The following is a 15306-nucleotide window of genomic DNA, read 5'->3' as shown; positions in this document are numbered from 1 at the left end:
TCTTGCAGGCTCCTCAATGAGGAGGGCCTGACGAGTGTCACCTGAACAAGGGGTCAGAGCCATTCCCCTCCACACACGCGACACTGCAATTTTAAACAATTGTGGCTTGAGACAAAGATCCTCCCGAGGAAGGAAAATCTAACCGAGTTTGCAGTTTCTAGCTCTGGCGCTTCTTGAATTATACATGGGCAAAACCCCCTTGAAGGCTGCTTTTTAAGCCGTGAGGGGAAGGCATGTAATTTTGGTCTCTGGCATTCTGCTAGAACACTTGCTGAAAGTGGGGGCCCCTCCCCAGCCAAGTGGCGTTTGCCTCGAAACCAACTGGGGGACGTTTGACGCCTCAAATAGCTTCAAGCTGCCAGCTGAAAGGATGCTGAGGGAATCGGTTTTCTCTTTGCCACAGGCTTGTCTCCTTAGGGGCCTCTGTCCCTCGGAGGCTCTTGCCTTGCCGTGGCAGCTGTGACACTGACCACAGACATCCTCCTCCTTCCTGGCTGGGAAGACGGACAAGTGCTATATCCTTCCGGAAGGGGAGGCAGGAGGCTGGGTGGGGTCTGCAAGGTGCAGCAGGTCCAGCCAGGCCCATTCCGGTGTCCTCTGAGAGATGGCAGCTCCAGGTCCAGACCGCCCTGACATTACGCCGGGTCCAGAAAGAACGGCGCCATTTCTGGTCCCTGTAATTGGGCAAAGTGTCTCCAGTGATCTGCAACTGCAAAGTGCAGCCTGAAAGAAGGGGGTTCCCAGCATTCTTCTCCCACGGGGGATTGCCCCAGGACAGTGGACAAGGGCATCTGAGGATTCTGAGTTGACTAGGGTCATTTGGGTCATTGGTGACTTAAAGTGAGGGCCCTGGAGACAGTCTGGAGGTTTGGAATGGCTCTTGGTAACTTATTAGCTGTGTGAACCTGAGCTTACTGCCCCTCTGGGACCCTCAGTTCCCCTGACTGTAGAATGGGCCGATTATCTATTTCAAAGTGTTGCGATCCAAATGAAATGCATGCTGAGTGCCTTTAACACAGTAGTAGGGCAGATTTGAAAAAGAAGTGAAAGTGTTAGTCACTCAGTCGTGTCTCTTTGTGACCCCATGGACTGTAGCTCACCAGGTTCCTCTATCCATGGGATTCTCCAGGCAAGAATACTGCAGTGGGTAGCCATTCCCTTCTCTAGGGGATCCTCCTGACCCAGGGATCAAACCCAGGCCTCCTGTATTTGCAAGCAGATCCTTTACCATTCGAGCCATCAGGAAAGCCACCAGAAATAGTGGCTATCATGATCATTTGCATGCTGAAGATAAGCAAATGACAAGTGGTATTAGTTTAGTTCCCATTGGTAATTCAGAGGGGGGGTGTGTGTTTGTGCACGTGCATGTATGCCTATGTGAGTGCCTGTTCCCTGAGTGTGAATATGTGTGTTTGTGCATTCGTGAATAGGCTCCAAGCAAAGGTCAGGGGAAGAGTGTTCTTGTTCCTAGATGTGGAAACTTGAGAAGGGCAAATACTTCATTATTTAGATTCAAAAGCTACTCATTAGATGAGACTCGGGCACTCAGAAAGAAGAGCTGACCTACAAGTGTAAAATGTTATTATAAGTAATGACAATGATTATAGGATGAGGGTTGAACGGAGAGAGGGAGATGGAGAGGTTAATGTCCATTAACTACAACGAATTAGGAGATGGTGCTTCTGCAGACACTTCTGGGCGAAACCTAACGGTCTGTTTATTTACCTCACGGGGAGCTCTTAGCACATCAAAAAGGTATTTAAAACACAACCGCGCCCCCCCCCCCCCCCAACAATTAGCTTTAGGAAGAAAAGTAAATATGGACGCAATTCATCACTCAAAGAGAGCCCTGCTATCAGAGACAGATGCCGTCAGTTAAATAAAACAGACACTAAGACTTGCCAGAAAGATCAACCCAGAAGCAATTTGCTCATTTGCTGATCATCAGTGGACAGTAGGATTTTGGGGGCCCACCAACAATTTACGTCTTTCTGCTGATTTTTGTAACCTGAATTACATGTTCCTTTTTGCATCCAGTGGGGGAAGGATGACTCAGGAATGGGTTGAGGTGATTTCAGTGGCTTTGTCCATCTGTGATTTTAAAATGTAAAAGAAAGAAGTTGAACACTGAAACAGTCACGGGATTGGGACTTCATTGTAGAGAATCCAGTCATCCCGGTTTGGCTGGGACTGAGAGGTTTCAGTGCTAGAGCCAGGAGAGGGTTGGTCACCCCATTTATGTCCCCTTCCCGGGGTTCCCAAGTGTGAGTATCGGTCAGTCCCAGTAGGAGTAAGAGTGGGCAGAAGCTGGCTTTCGGCTTTCCCGTTAGAAATTCTACCTCCCCCCCATATGGCGAAACAGACTGTGAACCCATTAGCAGCAGGAATGTGGGGTCACGTGAGACGAGTGTAGGGGAGCCACACACACTGTGGTAAACGTGCAGGGAGACCTCTGATAGGTGAAGGCGCGGGGGCCCAAAAGCTGATCTTGTACAGAGTGCTTCTAACTTCCCAGAGAACTCTTGATGGAAAATTGCAGAGCCCGGCAACACTTTGCAGCTTCCAGAGTCTCTGCCCTCCCCACTCCCGCCAACAGGTATCTGATCATATTTTATCAACTAGGGCAAGAACACAACACTAGATACTTAAAGTGCACATCATTCTACCATTTCAGCTGTTTCCATTGCTTCTGAGATTTTTGTATATAAATATCTCTGCGTGTGCGTTTGTGTGTACATTTCTTGACATATTTACGAAGTCCCAGTTTGCCAACCTTCAGGGCATAATGCAAGAACTATTTTTCATCCTAATCTGTTGTAATGACATGTTTTATTATACTATTTCAGCTGTTTCCACTGCTTTCGCTGTTTCATGTTTTATGTATTTTAACTAATGCGTTAATTTTAGGACGTTGTGCCCTAAGGTGGTTTCACAAAGGCTCACTTTGGAAAAGCGACGGGGATTCACAGAGATGGCCTTTGGAGGCTGTACCCACACACAGCACAGCACAGAAGAAAGAGGGTCTGAACACGGGGCAGGAAGCAAGACACACCGGAAGGCAGACGGGGCAGGTCAGGAGCTGAAGGGCCGAGCGCCCACAACACCAAAATGTAAGGGGAGCCTGCGTTCTCCTAGGACTTCTGCCCCAGTTGGCACCTTGGAACCCCCTGGGTTTTGGACAAAGCAGGATGGTTGGTCACCCTACCAAGATGGTGGGTTTGATGCTTGAATATCCTGGTTCTTAGCAGGTGGGGGGCTTTTGGAGTGACATAGAAAGAGCCTAGAGTTTGGAATGCCTTCTTAGTTTCAAACCCCAAGTCTGCCCATGCTTTAATAGTCATTTGAATCTGAGGAAGTCACTTAAGCCCTCGCTAAGCCTCAGTTTCCTCATCTGAAAAATGGGGATGGGAAAGTATATTGTGCAGAAGTGCTGTAAGGGATGGAAGAAGTGATGTGTGATCTACACCTTGTACATCATCTCCTGGTTCCCCGACCTCACAGTGAGGGAGCCACAGCAAATGCTCACAATCCATGTCCCATGGCAGGCCACCATCCAGACCTCCCAGACTTGGGCACCAATGTGTCCCCACAGCATGTGCAGACCCATTGGCATAGTAATAATGGTAATAATTATAATATAATAATTATAAAACAGTACATTTTTAGTTCGCCAGGCTCCTCTGTCCATGGAATTCTCCAGGCAAGAATACTGCAGTGGTTGCCATTCCCTTTTCCTGGGGGTCTTCCCAACCCAAGGATCGAACCTGTATCTTCTATGTTCTTTACCATCTGAGCCACCAGGGAGGCTCAATAATGGTAATAATTGCAATTACAAAACAGTATATTTATATTATAAAATACTTTGTCATCATAAAATATTACAGTAATCATGGTGATACTAAGACGGCTTCTGTTTACTAAGTGCTAGCTGTGTGCCAGGCAAGCCCTGTGTTATACATTGCCCTTCCTCATCCCATGCAATCTCCCAGCAGGACACCTGCTGGGTGGGTGAGATCATAACTCCCATTTTGCAGATGAGGAAATAGAGACCCAGAGAGGTGAAGACATTTACCAAAGACCACATAACAAGCAAATGTTCAATGGGGCATTGGAAGTCACATCAGGGGTACTACAATGTCCATACTTTTTAGCATGAAGCCCTGGAAGAAAAGCCATGACAAACCTAGACAGCGTATTAAAAAGCAGAGACATCACTTTTCTGACAAAGGTTCATATAGTCAGATCTATGTGTTTTCTAGTAGTCATGTACGGATGTGAGAGCTGGACCATAAAGAAGGCCGTGCACTGAAGAATTGATGCTTTTGAACTGTGGTGTTGGAAAAGACTCTTGAGAGTCCCTTTGGCAGCAAGGATCTCAAACCAGTCAAGCCTAAAGGAAAATGATCCTGAACATTCTTTGGAAGGACTGATGCTGAAGCTGAAGCTCCAATACTTTGGCCACTTGAAGCGAAGAGCCAACTCTTTGGAAAAGATCCTGATGCTGGGAAAGACTGACAGCAGGAGGAGAAGGGGGTGGCAGAGGATGAGATGGTTGGATGGCATCACCAGCTCAGTGGACACAAGTTTGAGCAAACTCTGGGGGATAGTGAAAGGCAGGGAGGCCTGTTGTGCTGCAGTCCCTGGGGTCGCAAAGAGTTGGACATGACTTAGCTACTGAACAACAACCTGCAGCCTCCTTGTCTAGAAGGAGTGCAGAGTCAGTCAGGGCTGTAAGGCACTGAAAAGAAATGGAGAGGAGAGGTCAGTGGGCAGATCTGAGAAGCCCTTCTGTTGCTGGACCTCGAACACCCACGCCAGCCTGGGACAATCCTGAGGTAGGGCAGGGGCAGGAGCATGATATTTGACACCTGCCTTTCTCATCCCCCTTTCTCACCTGTACCCACTGCATATCCACAGCCCACCCGCCTGTCTCTGTGCCTATGCATGCATGTGGTCTGTGAGCATAGAACATACATGTATGACTTTCATCTCTCGGAAAACTCCTATTTACCCTGCAATGCCCAGCTCCTTGATGTCCAGGCCCTTGTCTCTCTAGATTCCCACTAGTGGCTTCTTTACTGACTTAATGGTAGCATCTGCTCAGGCCTGACATGAAATGATGGAAAGTTGGTGGAAAGTCTGTTGGTCAGAGAAGTCTCTGCTGTCTTGCTCACCCCGTCTGGATGACAATAAGCCAAAGTGTTTCAGACCCTGACAATGTACTACCACACTGAATTTAACTTAATTAATGGGGTCCCAGAAGCATCTTCATTTCTATTTTCTAGATGATGGGTAAGCAAACTATAGCCCCTAGGCTAGCTGCCCGTTTTTGTAAATAAAGTTGTACTAGACACAGCTATCCTTGCTCATTTATGTGTGTCCATGGCTGCTTTCACACTACCAAGACAAGGTTGAATAGTTGCCGCAGAGACCGAATGGCCTGCAAAGGTATTTACTATCTGATCCTTTGCAGAAAAAGTATGCTGGCCTCTGTAAATCAAAGTAAAGACCTGAGGTTCAGAGAGGCTTAGCAACTTGCCCCAGTTCACTCAGCCAGCCGGGACAGCCCTGGGGCTCAAACCTGAAACCCCAGCCTTCAAGACAGCCAGGCTCTTTCTATGCCACAAATGCTATCCTGGCTTTCTTCCAACTTCTCTTCCACAGACGTCCCCCGGTGTTCGGCATCAGGCCACACATAGCAGAGGCTCTCTCTTGCTTAGGTTGGGGGCCAAGTGCAGCAGCTGATCACAAAGTCACCTGAACTCAGGTGTGAGCACTTTAGGCACATTGGGGCCCAGAAAAATGGGAGTGGGCTGGAGAAGATCTTTTTTTTTTTTACAGGATAAAAATACATTTGATAAGGAATCTCCCCTCACCTGCCGACTCATTTTCCAAGCAGTTTGCAGATAAACCCGTGGTGCCAAGTGAATCAGTCCCTGCTTAGCTGCTCTGCTGTTTCCAGTTTCGGAGGGGCCGGACCCAGCACGGCTTGCAAGGGGCAGGGCCTTCCTTGGGTCTGAAGACCGCCCCTCAAAGCAGGAGACAAAACTCCTTCCCACGTCCCAAGCCAAGCTCCTCTATGTCCCCCTCCCCTGCACCCCAACCAGCACCCACCTTCCCCATTTCAACCCTGCAGCCTCCCCCTCCCTGCGTCTCCAGGGGTCTGCTTCCCCACCCAGCCCTGGGAGCTCTGTTTCAACTGAGATACAATTACAGATCGCGGTCCTTTTCTTCCTCCCTTTTTCTTTTTAATAAAACTGTTTTGTGTCTCCACCGCTCCCCCTTCCTGCATTCCTCCCATCTTAGTCTTCCCCTCTCCCCCTCCTGTAGGAAATGTCTTGGATTCTCTCACTGGGGTGTAATGGTTAAATTGCTACCAGCTGATTAAACAGCAGAAGTTGAAGCTGTAATCCTTGGTGTTCGGGAACCCAGGGAAGCAGAGACAAGGGCCCTGACCTGCTTAGCCCCCCTGACCCCCTGCCATGGGCCCGCCCTAGCTTCACTCTTTTCATTTGTCCCAGGATGATAGAATCCTGGGGCAGGGGGTGCGGGGTGTGGAATGGGGCTGGGGGAGGAAAAGGAGAGGAGAGGCAGAGACAGGGGAGGGAGGAGGGAGGTGATGCCTACCCAGTCCTGGCCCAACCTCGAGGAATGTCTGTTCCTATCTCTGTCCCTTCTCTGCCCCCCTCAACAAGCCACACACACACACAGACATGCAGACATTCTCACATACACACACTCATGCTCACACATACTCAGACCCCCAAGCCACACACATACCCTCAGACACACACACACACATATTCACACTCACACACACATGCAGACATTCTCACATACACACACTCATGCTCACACACATTCAGACCCCCAAGCCACACATATACCCTCAGACACACACACACACATACACACTCACACACACATATAGACATTCTCACATACACACACTCATGCTCACACATACCCAGACCCCCAAGCCACACACATACCCTCAGACAGACACACACACACATATACACATTCACACAAACATGCAGACATTCTCTCATACACACACTCATGCTCACACACACCCAGACCCCCAGTCACACACATTCACACACTCTCACCCAGGCGCTTTCTCACTCTCTGCAGAATGCAGTCCAGGTGAAGGAAAGGACCCACCTGCCTTGCCCCTCCCTCCTCCAGGGAACACTGTCTCCCCACCTGCCCCACCCAGGAGAGGATGGGGAAGACAGAGAAGAATGAGCTGGGAGAGAGGGGTCAGGGGAGAGGGAGGAGGAGAGCTTTTGGGGATGGGCCCACTCAGGTTGGACCCTGGCTCTGCGGGACCGGGGGTTTCAGGATAGCCCCTCTTCGATCTTCTCTGAGCCTTGTTCGCTGACTAGAGGTGACAGCCACCTCACAAGGCAGCTATGAGAATGAAGCAAGTGAATACAAAGCATCATGCCCAGCCCATCACAAAGCCCATCTCATCTCAGATGGCCTGGGCTGAGGGATGGGGTGCAGGGCAATCACTGTAACCTCATAACCTTCAAATACATTCACCCCCTACCCCCACCTGCTGGCAAATAAAGCTGTGTGCCCCTGGGCTCCTTACGGAACCCCTCTGACCCTCAGCTCTTCCCCTGCAAATCGCCATCATCATGCTCTCCTCATGGGCCTGTGACAACTGGATGTGACCTTGCACAAGCCATGCCAGGTTCCCAAGAGCCAGGATCTCAGGAGCCAGGGACCCCCTCAAGGGTGTCTCTCTGTTATGGGTGGTGTGGTTACAAGTGACATGGTTGTGGACTCAACCTCTGGGTGAAGAAGAGCAGGGGGCAGTGAGCCTCCTTGGGAAAGTTTATTTCCATGGAAAGTGCTGTTCAGATGAGGGGAGGATCCAGCCTGGACTCACCCTTCCCCACACTTACTCAGAAATCGAACAGGAGAGCCCCAGGGTGAAGAGGGAACTGGCTATCAGCACTGGGAACATCTGCCCCTCGTCCAAATACCCTTGGAAATGTCCTTTCTCTTCCCTTGGGGGAAAGAAAAGCCTCTGTCTTAGGATTCTCCAGAGAAACAAACTCTCTATCTGGAGACACATGTCTCTGTCATTGTATCTATATAGGTAGTTCTGTATATAGAGATATAGATATGCAATAGATATCCTATATGTAGGATAGACATAATATGTTGTTGTTTAGTCGCAAAGTCATATCCTACTCTTTGTGACTCGGTGGACTGTAGCCTGGCAGGCTCCTCTATCTATGGGATTTTCCAGGCAAGAATACTAGAGTGGGTTGCCATTTCCTGCTTCAGGGGATCTTCCGAACTCAGGGATCGAACCTGTGTCTCCTGCATTGGAAGGTGGATTCTTTAGCACTGAGCCACCAGGGAAGCCTATACATGATATAGATCAATCCATATGTAGAACTGGGTATGCAGCCGGCCTTCCTTACCTGCGGACTTGACATCCCTAGATACAGAGGGTTGCTTGTATTCACTGTGCTATGCCATTTTATGTAAGGAACTTTAGCATCTTTGTCAAGTGTTGTTGGTTTTTTTTTGCCTGGAATCAAACCTGGGCCATGGTAGAGAAAGCCCAGAATCCTAACCAGTAGGCCACTAGGAAACGCACGTGTTTGAAATTTGTATCTGTTGGAACCAAGCCCCCACATATATTTTAATGGACATTCATAAATATAGATCTGAGATAGATGTCACATAACCTACATCTATCTATATCTGTCTATCTATCTATTGAGAGGGAGAGAAAGAGATGTATTCCAAGAATTTGGCTTGCACAATTACAGAGGATGAGAAGTCCCACAGCCTGCCATCTGTCAGCTGGAAACCTGGGAGAGCTGGTGGTGTAAGTTCCAGTCCAATCACAGGAGAAAACTGCGTCCAACTCAAAAACTAGCCGGCAGAGAGTGAATTCTTTCTTCCTCGGTCTTTTTGTTCTATTCGGTCCCTCAAGGGATTGGATATGGGAGGGCCATCTGCTTTACTCAGCCTACCCATCCCGATGCTAATCTCATCCTTAAACACCTCAGGGACACACCCTGAAAGTGCTTAACCAGATATCTGGGCACCCTGTGGCCTCATTGAGTTGACACATGTAATTGACCATCACAACCTCCAAGTCAGGGAGTAGGAGAGAGTGGAGGAGAAGGCTGCTAGAGAGCTGAGGGTCTGGCCCATTTCTGTGCAATGGGGGTGACTAGTGTCCCCCCAAACCCACATCTACCCAGAACCTCAGAATGTGGCCTTCACTGGAAATAGAGTCTCTGCAGACACAATTATCAGGGCTTCTCGGTAAGCTCAGGTGGTAAAGAATTCGCCTACAATGCAGGAGACCCCTGCATTGGTTCGATTCCTGGGTCAGGAAGATCAGCTGGAGAAGGGATACCCACTCCAGTATTCTTGGGCTTCCTTTGTGCCTCAGCTAGTAAAGAATCTGCCCGCAATGTGGAAGACCTTGTTTCGATCCCTGGGTTGGGAAGATCCCTTGGAGGAAAAGGCTACCCACTCCAGTATTCTGGCCTGGAGAATTCCATGGGCTGTATAGTTCATGGGGTCACAAAGAGTCGGACACAACTGAGTGACTTTCACTTCAGACACAATTAAGCTAGAATTGAGATGAGATCACAGCGTGTTAGGTTGGGCCCTACATCCAATGAGAATATCCTTACAAGAGACAGAAAAGGACACGGACACAAGGACAAAGGCTGTGTGAAGACAGAGGGGGAGACTGGAGTGATGTGCCACAAGCCAAGGGACGGTGGGGCCACCATAAGGCGGGAGAAGCCAGGAAGGATCCTCCCCTAGAGCCTAGAGACGGAGCATGACCCTGCTGACACCTCAATTTGGAACTTCTGGCTGTCGGAACTGTGAGACAATCATTTTCTTTTTCACCCACCCAGTTGGTAATAATTTGTTAGAGTAGCCACAGGAAGCTAATACATCTTGCAAAACATGCACCACTGGTCCCATTTTACTGATGGGGAAATCGAGGCACAGAGAAGGGGAAAGTCCTATGTTCAAAATCACACAGCTGGTTGGAAGTGAAGGCAGGATTCAAACCCAGGTCTAATTCCAGGGCCTGGAGCCTCTACTGCTGAGTCCACCCAGAAGGGACATATCTGTGGGGGCTGGGGGGGGGGTGGAATGTGGTGAGAGATGGAAGAGAAGGCAAGTGCTGGCTTCCTGGGCTTCCAGCTCACAGGGAGATGTGCTGTGGGGGGTCTGAGAGATGGAACCTGCTGTCTCAGGGGTCCTTTCCTAGGCTGAGAGTCCCTGGTGAGGTGGGGTGGGGTCTGAAAATTGCACCGGTGTAATTATAGGAGAAAGAAACTCTGGTCACAGCTGGTTTGACCAGAACATTCTTCCTGTGTAGGACCTACCCTGAACTTGGTGTGTGTAATAAGCTACTAAAGCTGGGTGTTTACCTAGAGGCAGGGCTGAGGCAGGTGCCCGGGGCTCAGAATTCAAGGAGGCACTTGCTCACGGAGTCGTGCCAGGGCCCAGCCCCACAGTGGCATGAACTTGAGCCTGAGTGCCGCCTTACATTTTTCCCAGTGCTTGCCTCACCCCCATCCTGCCCTGCCCCCAGGGGTAGGTAAGTTTTCAGAGAAACAGGGGGCATTCTTGGCTACTGGCAGCAAGTGGGCTTTGGAGCCACAGAGATCTGGGTTTCAATCCTGGCTTTAGCTGCTTACCAGCTAGGTGACCGTGGATGGGTCTATTTTCTTATTTGAACTCAGTTTTCTCATCTATAAAATGGGTGTGATACATTAAACCCTACCTCAGGGGCTGTGGTGGGGATTAAATGAGAGTCTGCCCAAGAAGTGCCTGACACTCAGTTAAGACTATTGTTACTATATTTGCAGCTTGGAAAGAGGAAGTTGGGGGGTAGGAGTGGGAGTACCGGCTGCATCTGGAGGCAGATCAAAGGTGGCCAGCCAAGCTGATGAGTTGGTTGGGTGTATCTTCAGAGAACGATAACTGGTCATTTCTTGTTTAAGAAAAACCCGGGCTCAGACTGGAAGGGCAAGGCAGTCCGCACATGCAGCTCTTTAGGAATCTTCACAGCCCTTTACAGGAGTCACACTTCCCTGCCTCTTCCTCCTGTCTGGACCTGAGCCGTGATGCTCCTGTGGGCACCACCTCCTGGTGGGGGGTACTGGAAACAAGAGTCCCAGCTCCCCCTAGTTTCAGCTCTGAGGACGTGAGCTGGTCATCTCCTGGGGTCCTGGCGCTTCTGTCAGAGACACAGAGGACGTTGGGCTGGGTCCCTGGCGATAAGGACAGGTTGGGTTGAGCAACCGCATTTGTTCCTTATCCGGGCGACAGATCTTTTCTGAAGTGCAGCTCTGGCTGATGCCCTGCAGCACGGCGGAGGTTCTTACTCCCACCACCCGTGAATTCACAATTCTCCAGGCGGACGGTAGTGAGCTGCAAGTCCCCACAACAGCAGCCTGCCCCGTGAGGAAGGCAGAGAGGGCCTCACATCATTGACCTGCTCTCACTTTTCAAGCTCATTGATTTGCCCTCTTGACCCTTGTTCCCAGAGAGAGAGAGGAGAGACTTACATCCAAAGCAAGGAGCAGGCCCAAAGTTCCTATCTGGGTTTTTTTTTTTTTTTTCTTTTAAGGGTGGGGCTGCTCATCAGCCCGAAGCGACCCCCTCCCAATCTTCCAGCTCAAACTACAGCCTTCCTCTGCTTGCTTGCACCTGGCTTGAACCCAGCTCCTTAATCTGTCCCTCTGCTAGGCTCCCAACACAATGACGTTCACACTTTTCCATTAGCACAATTATCACATGTCTTAATCAGCGTGTCTACTACCATTTATGGAGCTGTTACTATGTGCCAGGCACCGTGCTCAAAGCTTTCTTATGTTATCTCATTTAGACCTGGCAGTAACTCCAAGAGGAGATGATTATTTTATAGACAGGATGAGCTACTTGATCTAGCTCACCCTCCCGGGGAGGCAGAGTTTGAATGTAAGTCTGTTTGACTTCCCAATCTGGGCCCTAAACTTCCCAATAAGCCATCCTGTACTTTGGTTACCTGCAGACGCCTATATTCCCTAGGAGCACGGGTGTCCAACCTCCGGGCCGCAGACATGTACCTTCTGTCAGATCAGTGGCAGCATTAGTTTAGAAATAAAGTGCACAGTAAATGTAATGTGCTTGAATCATCCCCAAACCATCCCATCACCCTGATTTGTGGAAAAACTGTCTTCTACAAAATTAGTCCCTGGTGCCAAAAAGGTTGGGGACCGCTGCCATGGGGTATAAACTCTGAAAGACCAGAGAGACACGGATATTATTTTTTCAAAAGAAATTATATAAACTTACAATTAAATAAATTCTATTAGTAACAAAGGAAATAAGTATTCAGAACTCCTCACTTAATCAATTGACTGAATTATTCTACCATCTATGCTGTAGAGATTATTTATGTCTATTACTTCTGTATGGTGAAGATACTATATGGTACTTGCTACTGTACATCTGTCTGCACATCTTTTCCCAACTCTGCATTCAGTGAACTTATATTGGTAGCTTGAAACTGGTCACAGTGAGAGACTCTGCACCACAGCAATTGGCAAATGCTGCAAATCAGAGTTTTCCTCCTGGGAGCCCATTATCAGATATTTACCTGCACACCAGTGGTCACACACAACCTTTGTGGTAGGTATTAATCATTTCCCTTGAACAGATAAGCAGTTGAAGCTCAGAAATGCTAAGTGATGTGCCAAAGGCCAACTGCTAGGAAGTGATGGGACTAGAGTAAGATCCAAGTTCATGCCATTTCCATTGCCATGATACACCTTCATGTCTCCTGAAGACAGGGAAAAAAAAAATCCAGAAGCTCACTTTTCTCCAACTTACCTGATCTCCAGCTGCTGCCTTGTCTTTGGTGAATGCCAGCCATGCAGAAGAATTCTGATTCAGAGAAGAGTGGTAGATAAGTCCTTGGCCTGAGAAGAAGGGAGAGAAAGAGACAAAAGAGACAAGGTCAGGGGCTTCCCTGGTGACTCGATGGTAAAGAATCCACCTGCTAATGCAGGAGACACGGGTTCGATCCCTTATCTGGGAAGATTCCACATGCCACTGAGCAACTAAGTCCGTGTACCACAACTACCGAGCACAGGCCCTAGAGCCTGTGAGAAACAAGGATTGAAGCCCGCAAGCCTCAAGCCTGTGCTCCGCAACAAGAGAAGCCACTGCGATGAGAAGCCCATTCACCACAACAAGAGAGTGGCCCCCTGCTCACCACTAGAGAAAAGCCCGTGTACAGTCTTGAAGACCAGGCACGGACAAAAATAAATAAATAAATAATAATAAAGAAGCAAAGTCAGGTTTTCAACAGACAGAAATCACATTCCACTCACCTAAGCCTTCAAGAGCTAGTGCTAGGTTGGCCAATTAAAAGTCATTTCATCTCTAGAGTCCCTTTGAGGGTTATTTAAAGAAGACTTAACAATTAATCTCTCACTTATCCCAAGAGCAAAACAAGGTTTCCCACCTCCAATCTAGCCACTCTTTTCAAAATGGAGAGGTGTGGTGTTAAATGTTATTAATTGCGGATTGCAATCGCAGAAGAACTCTGTAGACCTGGCATGGTGTGTTGCATCTTTCAGTTACACATGTATTTTAGTGTAGACTCAAGGTCCCTCTTGTGAAAGAATCATGAGCTCAGCAAATAGCAGAAAAACCTGACACTCATCAGTTGGTAAATATCATTTGTTCTGTCTCTGGGAGGGCAGAGACCTCGGCCTGGATGCCTTGGAGAGATTGGATCCTTACTCCTGAGAATTATATCATCGAAGGCAAACCTGTACTAAATGGCTGGAGAACAGTGAGAGAGGAAATGCAGATACTAAACAAATCTGGAGGGCAATGCAACGACTATTATCTGAGAGAGGAAACCTCAAACACTTAGAAATCATTCATATATACTTTCAAACTAGCAAAGTTAGCAAGGAGGGAAATAACTCCAGTGGAGGTCAACACTGGCTAGGATTTGGTGAACCAGACACTTTCATTCAGGGTAAACAGTACAACCTTCTAGAAACAAGCCAGGTAGATAATGCTTATCCTGAACTTTGTGTTCACTACAAATGTCCTCAGTTGTTTTGCAGAAGCCTTTGCTACTTTGTCCATCTTGGACATGGAAACCACAACCATTTGTAACTTAGTCACAGAGGTGACATCCCATCACTTTTGCTGTATTCTGCTGATTAGAAGTCAGTCTTTAGGTTCAACCCTCAGGAGGAGGGGATTATACAATGTGAACAACAAGAGACAAGGATCACAGGGTGGGGAGAGGGGGTAAGAAAGGATCTTAGAAGTCTGTCTACCACACACTTGTACAAGCCAGAGGTGAAATCAGCTCCTCTTGAACTATGGTGGATAGAGAGTGGAGGGAGAAATCCTCCCAAGAAATACTGGGATGCTTTTTACCAGAAGAAGGGTAAGTTAATATAATTTGTACAATAGTTTGCTATTTATTTAACAAGGGGCCAAGAGGCACATGGTCCCTCTCACCAAGAGGCACATAGTACCTCCCACTACTGTCAGGGCTCAACAGTGTCATCAGAGATCCTAGGTTATTTCCACTTTTTTACTCTCGCAGTTTCAGAATATCAATACTGTCTGTCCTCATGGTTGCAAGACAACTTGCCACAGCACCAGACATCACAGTCTCATCTGACAGTGTCAGATGCGGGTGAGAGAAGAAGGAGGAGAAGGAGAGAGAGAATATTCTTAGGTAACTCTTTTCCCTTTGGGAAAGAAAAGCTTTCCAAGACCACCCTCCCACAAGACTTCCTATTACATCTGTTTGAGTAGAACCAGGTCATCTTCCCATCTCTAAACCAATCACTGGCAAAGAAAAATAATACTGTGTTTTGTTTTTTCTTTTCCCTCAATTTAGGCATGACCCATTACTGGACACGCAGAGTCAGACCCAACTGAGCACCATGCACGCACTTTACTGGACCTAGACAGACTGCTGTTCTGAACAACATCAGGAGAATTTATCATGAAAGAAAAAAGAAGGGGTCATTGGTGAGTGACCAAGAAGAGTGTTCATGACAGTAATGATGATTATCCTAGGCATGTTTTTCTGGAGACCTCTAATCCACCAAGTCCTGGACTAAGCATTTCATATGCATTATCTCATGAGATCTTTACAACCACCCTATGAGACAGGTTCTACCTAGTGCTCATTTTTTATGGGTTGAATTATGTCCTCTCCAAATTCATATGTTGAAGTCCTACTCCCCCCCACCCCACCCCATCAAA

The 15306-nt window shown here is 48.2% G+C and overlaps 1 long non-coding RNA gene across 1 annotated transcript; it reads left to right on the top strand.

The window, feature by feature from the left end:
• The first annotated feature begins 3037 nt into the window (after positions 1-3037).
• On the top strand, positions 3038-15059 carry LOC139037714 (uncharacterized). The gene is made up of 2 exons (XR_011490553.1): positions 3038-3110; positions 14936-15059. It is a non-coding gene; the product is annotated as an uncharacterized lncRNA (long non-coding RNA).
• Positions 15060-15306: the final 247 nt, after the last annotated feature.

Source organism: Odocoileus virginianus, chromosome 12 (genome assembly GCF_023699985.2).
Source record: "Odocoileus virginianus isolate 20LAN1187 ecotype Illinois chromosome 12, Ovbor_1.2, whole genome shotgun sequence".
In the NCBI taxonomy this organism is placed as follows: domain Eukaryota; kingdom Metazoa; phylum Chordata; class Mammalia; order Artiodactyla; family Cervidae; genus Odocoileus; species Odocoileus virginianus.
This window is presented reverse-complemented; position numbering and strand designations above follow the sequence as displayed.